Consider the following 12,761-nt stretch of genomic DNA (forward strand, 5'->3'; position numbering starts at 1 on the left):
TCACAGTCTAGAGGGCAGGAGACAGATATCAATACAAGTAAACAGACACCAATATAAATAAATAAAATTACAGATATATACATAAGTGCTGTGGGGTGGGGAGAGGAGGAAGAGCAAAGGGTGCAAGTGACGTAGAAGGAAGTGGGAGATGAAGAAAAGTGGGGCTCAGTCTGGGAAGACCTCTTGGAGGAGATGGGCCTGCAACATATAGAGACGGTTCCTACCCACCAACAGGCTCACAGTCTGGAAGCGGTAGACAGACAGCAAAACAAAACAAGTAGACATGTGTCAATACCATCAAAATAAATAGAATTATAGCTATATAACATACCATTAATAAAATAGAGTAATACATATGTATAAATATACACAAGTGCTGTGGGGAGGGGAAGGGGGTAGGGCAGAGTGAGATGGGGGGCGATGGGGAGGGGAGGAGGAGGAGAGGAAAAGGGATGGCTCAGTCTGGGAAGGCATCCTGGAGGAGGTGAGCTCTCAGTAGGGCCTTGAAGGGAGGAAAAGAGCTAGTTTGGTGGATGTATGGAGGGATGGCATCCCAGGCCTGAGGTAGGACGTGGGCTAGGGGTCGACAGCAGGATAGGCGAGAACAGGTGAGGCACAGTGGGGAGGTTAGTGGCAGAGGAGCAGAGTGTTCAGGCTGGGCTGTAGAAGGAGAGAAGGGAGGTGGGGTAGGAGGTGGCGAGGTGATGGAGAGCTTTGGTAGTGGTTTGGATGGAGAGGAAAGAGCAGATTTTAGCAATGTTGTGAAGGTGAGATCCACAAGATTTGGTAACAGATTGGATATGTGAGTTGAATGAGAAACACCAAGGTTAAGGGCTTGTGAGACAGGAAGGGTGGCTGTGCCATCTACAGTGATGGGAAAGTTCAGGAAAGGACAGGGGTTGGGAGGGAAGATAAGGAGTTCTGTTTTGACCATGTTAAGTTTGAGATGATGGGAGGACATCCAAGTAGAGATGTCTTGAAGGCAGGAGGAGATGCAATCCTGGAGAGAGAGAGAGTGATCAGGGGAGGAGATGTAGATTTGGGTATCATCTACATAGAGATGGTAGTTGAAGCCGTGGGAGTGAACAGTGCTCTGCACATAGTAAGCGCTCAATAAATACGATTGATGAATGAGTTCTCCAAGGGAATGAGTGGAGATGGAGAATAGAAGGGGGCTGAGAACTGAAACTTGAGGGACCCCCACACTTAGGGGGTACGAGGGAGAGGAGGAGCCTGCAAAGGAGACTGAGAATGAACAGCCAGAGAGATAAGAAACTCCTCACCCTGGGCTTCAAGGCTTTCCATCACCTCGCCCCCTCCTACCTCACCTCCCTTCTCTCCTTCTACAGCCCAGTCCGCACCCTCCGCTCCTCCACTGCTGATCTCCTCACCGTACCTCGCTCTCGCCTGTCCCGCCATCGACCCCCGGCCCACGTCATCCCCCGGGCCTGGAATGCCCTCCCTCTGCCCATCCGCCAAGCTAGCTCTCTTCCTCCCTTCAAGGCCCTGCTGAGAGCTCACCTCCTCCAGGAGGCCTTCCCAGACTGAGCCCCTTCCTTCCTCTCCCCCTCGTCCCCCTCTCCATCCCCCCCATCTTACCTCCTTCCCTTCCCCACAGCACCTGTATATATGTATATATGTTTGTACATATTTTTTTACTCTATTTATTTATTTATTTTATTTGTACTTATCTAGTCTATTTATTTTATTTTGTTAGTATGTTTGGTTTTGTTCTCTGTCTCCCACTTTTAGACTGTGAGCCCACTGTTGGGTAGGGACTGTCTCTATATGTTGCCAATTTGTACTTCCCAAGCGCTTAGTACAGTGCTCTGCACATAGTAAGCACTCAATAAATACGATTGATGATGATGATAAGAAGAAAACCAGAAGAGGACAGTCAGTGAAGCCAAGGTAGGATAATGTATCCAGGAGGAGGGGATGGTCCACAGAGTCAAAGGCAGCTGAGAGGTCGAGGAAGATTAGGATGGAGTAGGAAGCATTGGATTTGGCAAGAAGGAGGTCATTGGTGACCTTTGAGAGGGTGGTTTCAGTGGAGTGAAGGGGGCAGAAGCCAGATTTGAGGGGTCCAGGAGAGAGTTGGAGGAGAGGAATTGGAGATAACGGGTGTAAACAACTTGCTCAAGGAGTTTGGAAAGGAAAGGTAAGAGGGAGATGGGATGATAACTGGAGGGAGCCATGGGGTCAAGGGAAGGTTTTTTTTTAGGGTTCGGGGAGACATGGGCATGCTTGAGGGCAGTGGGGAAGAAGCCATTGGGGAGTGAATGGCTGAAGATGGCTGTTATGGAGGGAAGGAGAGAAGGGGAGAGAGTTTTTATAAGGTCCGAAGGAATGGGGTCCAGTGTGCATGTGGAAGCGTGGCATTTGAGAGGAGGCAGGAGATCTCCTCTGGAGATACCGTTGGGAAGTGTGGGAAAAGTTGAAGAGTGGGCTGGGAGGAGGGGGGATTGAGGAGGGGGAGAGGTTTCCTTTACCAGGGAGTGGCCCAGTGGGCATCTTAGAGAGTGATTACCTCTCACAAAGAATGGACCAGCAGGTGTCTAGAGAGGCATTTCCTCTCCTGGAGAGTGGACCAGCCAGCATCCTGGAGTTGAATTTCCTTCTCCAGAGAGTGGATCACCAGATGTCTTAGAGGGGCATTTCCTCTCCAAGAAAGCGGCCATGCTACCGAACTACAAGAGGCATTTCATCTTGCAAACAGTGACCCTTTGAGTATCCTAGAGAGGCATTCCCTGCTATAGAGTGGGCCTGGAGGAGACCTGAAGAAGCATTTCCTCTCACATAGAGTGGCCTAGTTCCTGGCCTAGAGAGCCACTGTCTCTTCCAGAGAACAGGCTATGGTGACACCTATGGAAGCATTTCTTCTTCCAGAGAGTGGCCAAGCTGTTTCCCACAGAGGCATTTCCTCTCCCCAAGAATGGCTCTGTGGATGTCCTAGAGAAGCATTTTATTTGATAAAATTGAAGCCCTCAGGCATGACCTCCCTAAAATCTCCCCTGTTCCTCTCCAGTCCCTCCCTCCTCCTGCCCCTTCTTCGACTCTCCCATGTTTTCCAGCAGTATCTCCAGAGGAGAGTTCCCCCTTTAGACCGTAAACTCATGAATCCCCATTTTACAGACATGGTAACTGAGGCACAGAGAAGTTAAGTGACTTTCCCAAGGTCACACAGCAGGCACATGGCAGAGCTGGGATTAGAATCCAGGTCTCCTAACTCCCAGGGCCATGCTCTTTCGACTAGGTACCCCTGTCTTTGCTTCCAGAGACTAGCCCATGGTGGGTCCTGGGGAGACATTTACTATTTTAGAGAGTGACCAAGTGAGTATCCTAGAGAGTAATTTCCTTTCCCAGAGAGTGGGCCAGTTGTGTCCTAGAGTGGCTTTTTCTCAGAGGGGGCCAGAAGGCATCCTAGGGAAGCATTTCCTCTCACAGGGAGAAGGGCAGCATTTTTCCTGGACAGGCAATGTCACCATCAATCAATCAATCATATTTAACTGAGCAATTACTGTGTTCACAGCACAGTACTAAGCACTTTGGAGAGTACAATCTAAAGGAGTTGGTAGACATATTCTCTGCCCATGATGAGTTTACAGTCTAGAAGAGGAGGACAGACATTAATATAGATAAATTACGGATATGTACATGAGTGCTCTGGGGCTGAGGGTAGGGTGAATAAAGGGTGAAAATCCAAGCACAAGGGCAACCCAGAAGGTAGTGGGATAAGAGGACATGAGGGCTCAGTCAGGGAAAGCTTCTTGGAGGACATGTTTTTAATAAAGCTTTGAAGGTGGGGGAGTGTTCTTCTGTCAGCTATGAAGAGGGAAGATGTTCCAGGTCACAGGCTGGACATTGTCCAGGAGTCAGCGACGAGATCAGTGAGATAGAGATAGTGAGTAGGTTAACATTAGAGGAGTGAAGTGTGCGGGCTGGGTTGTAGTAGGAGAGTGGTGAGGCCAGGGGGAGGGGGCAAGGTGATAGAGTTCTTTCTCTCTCATCCTAATCTCTCTCTCTGCAGTCTCTCATTTCCTCCTGCCTTCAAGATATCTCCACTTTCATGTTCCCCCGTCAGTCCAAAACAGAACTCCTCATCTTCCCATCCAAACCATGTCCACCCCCTGACTTTCCCATCACTATTTACAACACCACCATCCTTCCTATATCACAAGCCCTTAACCTTGGCATTATCCGTGACTCCTCTGTCTCATTCAACTCACATATTCAATCCATCACTAAAACCCGTCAGTTCCAACTTCGCAACACTAAAATCCGTCCTTCCCTCTCCTCCAAACTGCTACCACATTATTCCAATCCCTTATCCTAGCCTGCCTTGTTAACTGTATAGGTCTCCTTGCTGACCTCCCTTCCTCTTGTCTCTGCCCACTCCAGTCCATACTCCACACTGCTGGCCAGATCATTTTCCTAGAAAAAACATTCAGGCCACGTTTCCCCACTCCTCAAGAACATCCAGGGGTTGCCCATCCACCTCCCCATCAAACAGAAACTCCTCACCATTGGCTTTAAAGCGGTCAATCACCTTGCCCCCCTCCTACCTCACCTCACTACTCTCCTACTACAACCCAGCCCACACACTTTGCTCCTCTAATGACAACCTACTCACTGTATCTCGATCCCATCTATCTCGCTGCCAACTTCTCACCCTCTTCCTGCCTCTGGCCTGGAATGCCCTCCCTCCTCATATCAGACAGACATTTACTCTCCCCAACTTCAAAGCTTTACCAAGGGCACATCTCCTCCAAGAGGCCTTCCCTGACTAAGCCCTCCTTTCCTCTTCTCCCACTCCCTTATGCTTCACCCTGACTTTCTCCCTTTATTCATTCCCCCTCTCAGCCCCACAGCACTTACGTCCATATTTGTAACTTGCTCATTTATATTAATATCTGTCTCCCCCTCTAGACTGTGAGCTCGCTGTGGGCAGGCAATGTGTCTGTTTATTGTTATAGTTTATTCATTCAACAATGCTGTGCACACAGTTAGCACTCAATAAATGTGTTTTACTGACTGACTGCTTTAAAGCCAATGGTGAGGAGCTTCTGTTTGATGCAGAAAAACAGGGACTTAATGCCAGCTTTCCCTTCCACTAAGGCTGTGAGCCCCATGTGGGACAGGGATTATGACCCCCTTTTCCTCAGCTCCTCCTCCATTCCATGTCACCTCGACTCGCTCCCTTTTGCTCCACTTGAAGATTGTTACTTTACTGCCACTCCTCATCTGAGCACTCAATACATCCTGGATCCAAGCCCTAGAGGTCTCACCTGCTATTGTGTCCACTCCATCCTATATGACATGCAGCCCTAGCTGCCACCACCTATGGGAGAGGAAGCACTGCCGTGCCGCTGTACCCAGAGGTGGTCTGCCATAATGATTGACTCTCTGGCAACCCAGCTCCTCCCCCGACTCCAAATGAGAAGTTAGCACCTGTACGCTCTTCTGCAGAGACAAAGAGAAAGTGCAGAGAGGGCTCTGAGTCCCAGTGTAGGAAACGCTCCTTGCTGTCTGACTCGGTCTCTCTCTTCTCCACCACTCCCTTCATCTGGTTCTTTGATTCCAGCTTTGGTGTGCTGACCTGCTGCTGTTCTCCTTCCCATTCTAGACAGGCTACTTTCCGGGTGACGGTCTGCACCAAGCACCCACTTTTAGGAGAACAGCTACGAGCCTCCCCGATTCCTCCGACTCGCCCAATGTTCCCTCATCTAGTCTGTCTCTGCCTACTCTTCTCTGAGAGGAAATGCCTCTTTAGGATACCTCTCTAATAAAGCCATCCAATCCTTAAGCACTTAGTATTGAACAGCAAGAGGCTCATCATGACCCAGCTCCCAGGAGAAAAGGAGAAAGGCGTGAGACCCAAGGGAACAAGATATAAAGTGGGAATGCTGAGTGAGTATACGGATGTGTGTGTGAGGCAAAGGGAGAATATGTATAATAGGTGGGGAGCTGAAGGACCATGTCCCTTCTTTTGGCTTCTTGCACTGATGTATGCTGGCTTTGGCTTCAAAGTTCAGGAATAAAATACCCTTGATGCCAAGGTTCCCTCCAGTTATTATCCCATTTCCCGCCTTCCATTCCTCTCCAGACTTCTTAAGTGTAGACCACTCACCTGCTACCTCCACTTCCTCTCCTCCAATTCTCTTCTTGACGTCTTCCAATCTGGCTTCCACCCACTTCACTCCACCAAAACTGCCTTCTTAAAGGTCATCAATGATCTCCGTCTTGCCAAATCCAGAGACCTCTACTCCATCCTAATCCTCCTTGACCCCTCAGCTGTCTTTGACACTGTCGACCATCCACCTCTCCTGGAAACAGCTAAGCTTGGCTTCATTGACACTGTCCTCTTCTGATTCTCTTCCTATCTCTCTGGCTCTCCTCCTATCTCTCATTATCAGTTTCTTTTTCTGGCTCCTCTTCTGCCTCCTACTCCCTGTCATAGTCCCCCAAGGCTAGGTTCTCGGGTTCCCTTCTCTTCTCCATCTATGCCCACTTCCTTGGAGAACTCATTCACTGCCATGGCTTCAACTACCATCTCTATGCTGATGAGTCCCAAATCTACATGTTCAGTTCTGATTTCTCCTTCTCTGAAGCCTCGTATTTCCTACCTGGACATCTCTAACTGGATGTCCCGCCAACATCTCAAACTTAACATGTCCAAAACAAAACTACTCCTCTTCCCACCCAAACTGTCATCCCCTAGCCTTTCTCATCAAGGTAGACAGTACCACCATCCTCCCTCTTTCACAAGCCCAAAACCTTGGCAATGTACTTGACTCATCTCTCTCACTCAACCCACGTAGTCAATCTATCACCAAGTCCCGTTGTTTCTTCCTTCCCAACATTGCTAGAATCTGCCCTTTCCTCTTCATCTGAGCTGCTGCTAGGCTGATCACTTATTTATTTATGCTATCTGTTAAGCGCTTACTATGTGTCTAAAACTAAGTGCTGGGGTAGGTACAGGTTAATTAGGTCAGATACAGTTCCCGGCCTGCATGAGGCTCATAGTCCAAGTAAGAGGGAGAACAGATATTTAATCCCCGTTTTACAGTTGAGGAAATTGAGGCATAAAGAAGTTAAATAACTTGCTCAAGGTCACACAGCAAGCAATTGGCAGAGCTGGGATTAGAATTTAGGTCTTCTGACTGCCAAGTCCGTGCTCTTTCCACCAGGCCCACTGCTTCTCCAAATACTAATCTTATCCTGCTTTAATTAATAATAATAATAACAATGGCATTTGTTAAGCGCTTACTATGTGCAAAGCACTGTTCTAAACACTGGGGAGCTTACAAGGTGATGAAGGGGAAGCAGCATAGCTCAGTGGAAAGAGTGAGGGCTTCGGAGTCAGAGATCATGGGTTCAAATCCCGGCTCCATCACTTGTCAGCTGTGTGACCTTGGGCAAGCCACTTAACTTCTCAGTGCCTCAGTTACCTCATCCGTAAAATGGGGATTAAGACTGTGAGCCCCAAGTGGGACAACCTGATCACCTTGTAGCCCCCCACCCAGCGCTTAGAACGGTGCTTTGCATACAGTAAGTGCTTAACAAATACCACCATTATTATTATTATCAGGTTGTCCCACGGGGGGCGCACAGTTTTTTAATCCCCATTTTATAGATAAGGTAACTGAGGCTCAGAGAAGTGAAGTGACTTGCCCAAAGTCACACAGCTGACAGTTGGTTGAGCCAGGATTTGAACCCATGACCTCTGACTCCAAAGCCCAGGCTCTTTCCACTGAGCCACACTGCTTCTCATAATTACTGCATCAGCCTCCTTGCTGACATCCCTACCTCCTGTCTCTCCCCTCTCCAGTCCATACTTCCCTCTGCTGCCCAGATCATTTTTCTAAAAAAACATTCAATCCTTGTTTTCCCACTCAAGAACCTCCAGTGGTTGCCCATCCACCTCTGCACCAAAGAGAAGCTCCTTGCCATTGGATTTAAGCACTCAATCACCTTGACTTTTCCTATCTTGCCTCGCTCATGGTGTGACTTAGTGGCAAGAGCCCGGGCTTGTGAGTCAGAGGACGTAGGTTCTAATCCTGGCTCTGCCACTTGTCTGCTGTTTGGCCTTGGGCAAGCCACTTCACTTCTCTGTGCCTCAGTTACCTCATCTGTAAAATGGGGTTTAAAACTGTGAGCCCCATGTGGGACAACCTGATGACCTCATCTCTACTTAGAAACAGTGCTTGGCACATAGTAAGTGCTTAACAAATACCATGATTATTATTATTATTTAATGCCAACCTACTCACTGTGCCTCGATCTTGTCTATCTCACCTCTGATCCCTCACCTACATCCTCCCTCTGGCCTGTAACTCCCTCCATCTTCATATCTGACAGACCACAACTCTCCCCACCTTCAAGATCATCCTAAAATCCCACCTCCTCCAAGAGGCCTTCCCTGACTAAGCCCTCATTTCCCCTACCCCCTCTCCCTTGGGGAGACAAACAAACAGATGGTGCCTGGCCTAGCCCAACTTTGAATGAATGATGTGGGATGAGATAATAATACTAATGATGATGGTATTTGTTAAGCGCTTATTCTGTGTCAAGCACTGTTCTAAGCACTGGGATAGATACAAGGTTATCAGGTTGTCCCACGTGGGCTCACAGTCTTAATCCCCATTTTACAGATGAGGTAACTGAGGCACAGAGAAGTGAAGCGACTTACCCAAAGTCGCACAACTGACAAGTGGCGGAGCCGGGATTAGAACCCACAACCTCTGACTTCCAAGCCCGGGGTTTTTCCATTAAACCACGCTATTGTGCCATCCTCCTCCATGGCTTCTCTGCCTCCAGTCAATCCCCTCTCCTCTCCAAACTTAATTCTGCTGCCTGGATGATTTTTCTAATATATCATTCTGCAAAGGCCTCCCCAACTCCTCCCAAATCTTCAGTGATTATCCATCCATCAATCTCCACATTCATGCATTCATTCAATCGTATTTATTGAGCACTTACTGTGTGCAGAGCACTGTACTAAGCACTTGAGAGTGTACAATGCAACAGTAAACAGTCACATTACCATCCCACAATGAGCTTAAAGTCTAGAGTGGGGGAGACAGACATCAATACAAATAAATAAAATTACTGGTATGTACGTAAGTGCTGTGGGGCCGGGAGAGGGGAAGAGCAAAGGGAGAAAGTCAGGGTGACATAGAAGGGAGTGGGAGATGACGAAAAGTGGGGCTTAGTCTGGGAAGGCCTCTTGGATGAAGTGTGCCTTCAATAAGGCTTTGAAGAGGGAGAGAGTAATTGTCATCGAGCAGAGACTCCTGACCATCAACTTCATGGTACCTCATTATAATAATAATAATAATAATAATAATTGTGGTATTTATTAAGCACTTACTATGTGCCAGGCACTGTACTAAGTGCTGGTGTTATTATTATTATCAAGTGCCATCAAGTCATTTCTGATTCATAGCGGCTCTATGGATATATTTTCTCCAGAATGTCGTGTCTTCTGCCATAATCTGTAACCTTTCTAATGGTTTTTTATGGCATTTATTAAGTGCTTACTATGTGCAAAGCACTGTTCTATGTGCTGAAGCACTGTTCTAAGCGCTGTTCTTCCATTATCGTTGTTATGCTCTCTATCCATCTAGCTGCTGGTCTGCCTCTTCCACATTTTTCTGGACTTTTCCTAGCATTAGTGTCTTCTCCAGATAATTAGTCCTCCTGATGATGTGTCGAAAATATGCTAATCTAAATTGAGTCATTTGGCATTTCAAAGACCACTTTAGCTTAATTTGCTCCAAAATCCATTTGTTCATTTTTCGGGCAATCCATGGTATTCACAAAAGCCTTCTCCAACACCACATTTCAAAAGAATCGATGCTCTTTCTATCCTGTTTTTTCACTGTCCAGCTTTCGGATCCGTATATTGTCACTGGAAACACCATAGAATTGACAATTTGTATTTTTGTGGCAATCGTTACATCAGCACATTTCATGACTTTTTTCAGACTCTTCAAAGCAAGTCTTCCTAACATTAATCTTCGGCATATTTATTGGTTTTATCATTCATTATCGATCCCAGGAGAGAAAAATTGCCAGATCTTTCGATCGTCTCTCCATCCACTACAAATGTGTTAAAACTTCCAGTTGTCCTGACCTCTGTTTTCATTCATTCATTCAATCATATTTATTGAGCACTTACTGTGCACAGAGCACTGTACTAAGCACTTGGGAAGTACAAATCGGCAACATTAGAGACGGTCCCTACCCAACGGGCTCACAGTCTAGAAGCGGGAGACAGACAACAAAATAAGCGGCAGTTTCAGAGCTGTCACCTGGGGTGTGCGGTAGAAGTGACCTGTGGCAGAAACAGGCATTCACCCAGGGGGTGGGGAAGCAGGTGCCTTCTGCGGGACTGGAGTGATGAGTTGTTTGTAGAAAGTGGAGAGCAGCATTATAACTGGCCCGTTCACTTTCTCTCTCTCCATCTCTCTCTCCCTCCCCTCCCATTCATTCATTCAATCGTATTTCTTGAGTGCTTACTGTGTGCAGAGTGCTATACTAAGCACTTGGAAAGTACCACTGGGCAACAGAGACCGTCCCTACCCAACGACAGGTGACATTCAAATGTAGGCCCATCTTTTTGCTCTGTTCCTTAACTTTTAATAATAAGCCCGTCAAATCTTTTTCACTTTCTGCTAGTAGGGTAGCATCATCAGTATAACAAAATGCTGGAGTAGATACAAGCAAATCGGGTAGGGCACAGTCCCTGTCCCACATGGGGCTCACGATTTTTATCCCCATTTTACAGAAAAGTGAAGTGACTTGCCCAAAGTCACACAGCAGACAAGTGGTAGTGCAGGGATTCATTCATTCATTCCCTGATCACCTTGTATCCTCCCCAGCGCTTAGGACAGTGTTTTGCACATAGTAAGCGCTTAACAGATACCATCATCATCATCATGTGCAAAGCACTGTCCTAAGCGCTTAACAGATACCATCATCATCATCATCACTTGTCAGCTGTGTGACTTCGGGCACGTCACTTCACTTCTCTGTGCCTCAGTTCCCTCATCTGTAAAATGGGGATGAAGACTGTGAGCCCCATGTGGGACAACCTGATCACCTTGTATCCTCCCCAGCGCTTAGGACAGTGCTTAGTACAGTACTCTGCACACAGTAAGCGCTCAATAAATACGATTGATTGCTTGGCACATAGTAAGCACTTAAATTCATTCATTCAGTCAGTCGTATTCACTCATTCAGTTCATCATCATCAATCGTATTTATTGAGCGCTTACTATGTGCAGAGCACTGTACTAAGCGCTTGGGAGAATACATTTGAACCCAAGTCCTTCTGACCCACAGGGTTGTGCTCTATCCACTAGGCCATGCTGCCTTAGAGAAGTAGCATGGCTCAGTGGAAAAGAGCCCGGGCTTTGGAGTCAGAGGTCATGAGTTCAAATCCCAGCTACGCCAATTGCCAGCTGTGTAACTTTGGGCAAGTCACTTCGCTTCTCTGTACCTCAGTTACCTCATCTGTAAAATGGGGATGAAGACTGTGAGCCCCCCATGGGACAACCTGATCACCTTGTATCCTTCCCCAGCGCTTAGAACAGTGCTTTGCACATAGTAAGTGCTTAATAAATGCCATTATTATTATTATTAGCAACCTCCCTCCTGCATATCTACTCTCTTCTCCCTCTGAAACACCCCAGTTCACACTCTTTGTTCCTCTTGAGGGTAACCTACTCACTGCTTCATTCCCTCCTTAGAGTGGCCCCTTTTTCGCGGACTCTCTCCAGCCTGGAATTCCGTCCCCCTTCACGGCCAACAGAATCTAGAGCAAGCCCCATGTAGGACAGGGATTGTGTCCGACCTGATAACCTTGCATCTACCCCAGTGCTTAGTACAGTGCTTGGTATATGGTAAACGCTTAACAAATACCGCAATTATTATTACCATTATTATCCAACAGGCCACGGCTCTTCCCATCCTCCCATCTTCTGCCATCACACCTCCTCCTGGAGGCCTTCCCTGATCGATTTTGAGTCTCCCCACTTTATATCACCAACTGCCACTTCTACACTTCCCTGTCATTTGTTCATTCAATCGTATTTATTGAGCGCTTACTGGGTGCACAGCACTGAACTAAGCGCTTGGGAAGTACAAATCAGCAACATATAATAATTATGGTACTTATTAAGCGCTTACTATGTGCCAATCAATCAATTGTATTTATTGAGCACTTACTGTGTGCAGAGCACTGTACTAAGCGCTTGGGAAGTACAAGTTGGCAACATATAGAGACGGTCCGTACCCAACAGTGGGCTCACAGTCTAGAAGGGGAGACAGAGAACAAAACAAAACATATTAACAAAATAAATAGAATAGATATGTACAAGTAAAATACATAAATAGAGTAATAAATACATACAAACATATATACATATATACAGGTGCTGTGGGGAAGGGAAGGAGGTAAGATGGGGGGATGGAGAGGGGGATGAGGGGGAGAGGAAGGAAGGGGTGAGGAGGTTAGTGGCAGAGGAGCGGAGGGTGCGGGCTGGGCTGAAGAAGGAAAGAAGGGAGGTGAGGTAGAAGGGGGTGAGGTGATGAACAGCCTTGAAGCCGAGAGTGAGGAGTTCAAGGAGTTCCCTTCAAAGCCCTACTGAGAGCTCACCTCCTCCAGGAGGCCTTCCCAGACTGAGCCCCCTTTTTCCTCTCCTCCTCCCCATCCCCCCGCCCTACCTCCTTCCCCTCCCCACAGCACCTGTATA

Source organism: Tachyglossus aculeatus, chromosome X1 (assembly GCF_015852505.1).
Source record: "Tachyglossus aculeatus isolate mTacAcu1 chromosome X1, mTacAcu1.pri, whole genome shotgun sequence".
Taxonomy (NCBI): Eukaryota; Metazoa; Chordata; class Mammalia; order Monotremata; family Tachyglossidae; genus Tachyglossus; species Tachyglossus aculeatus.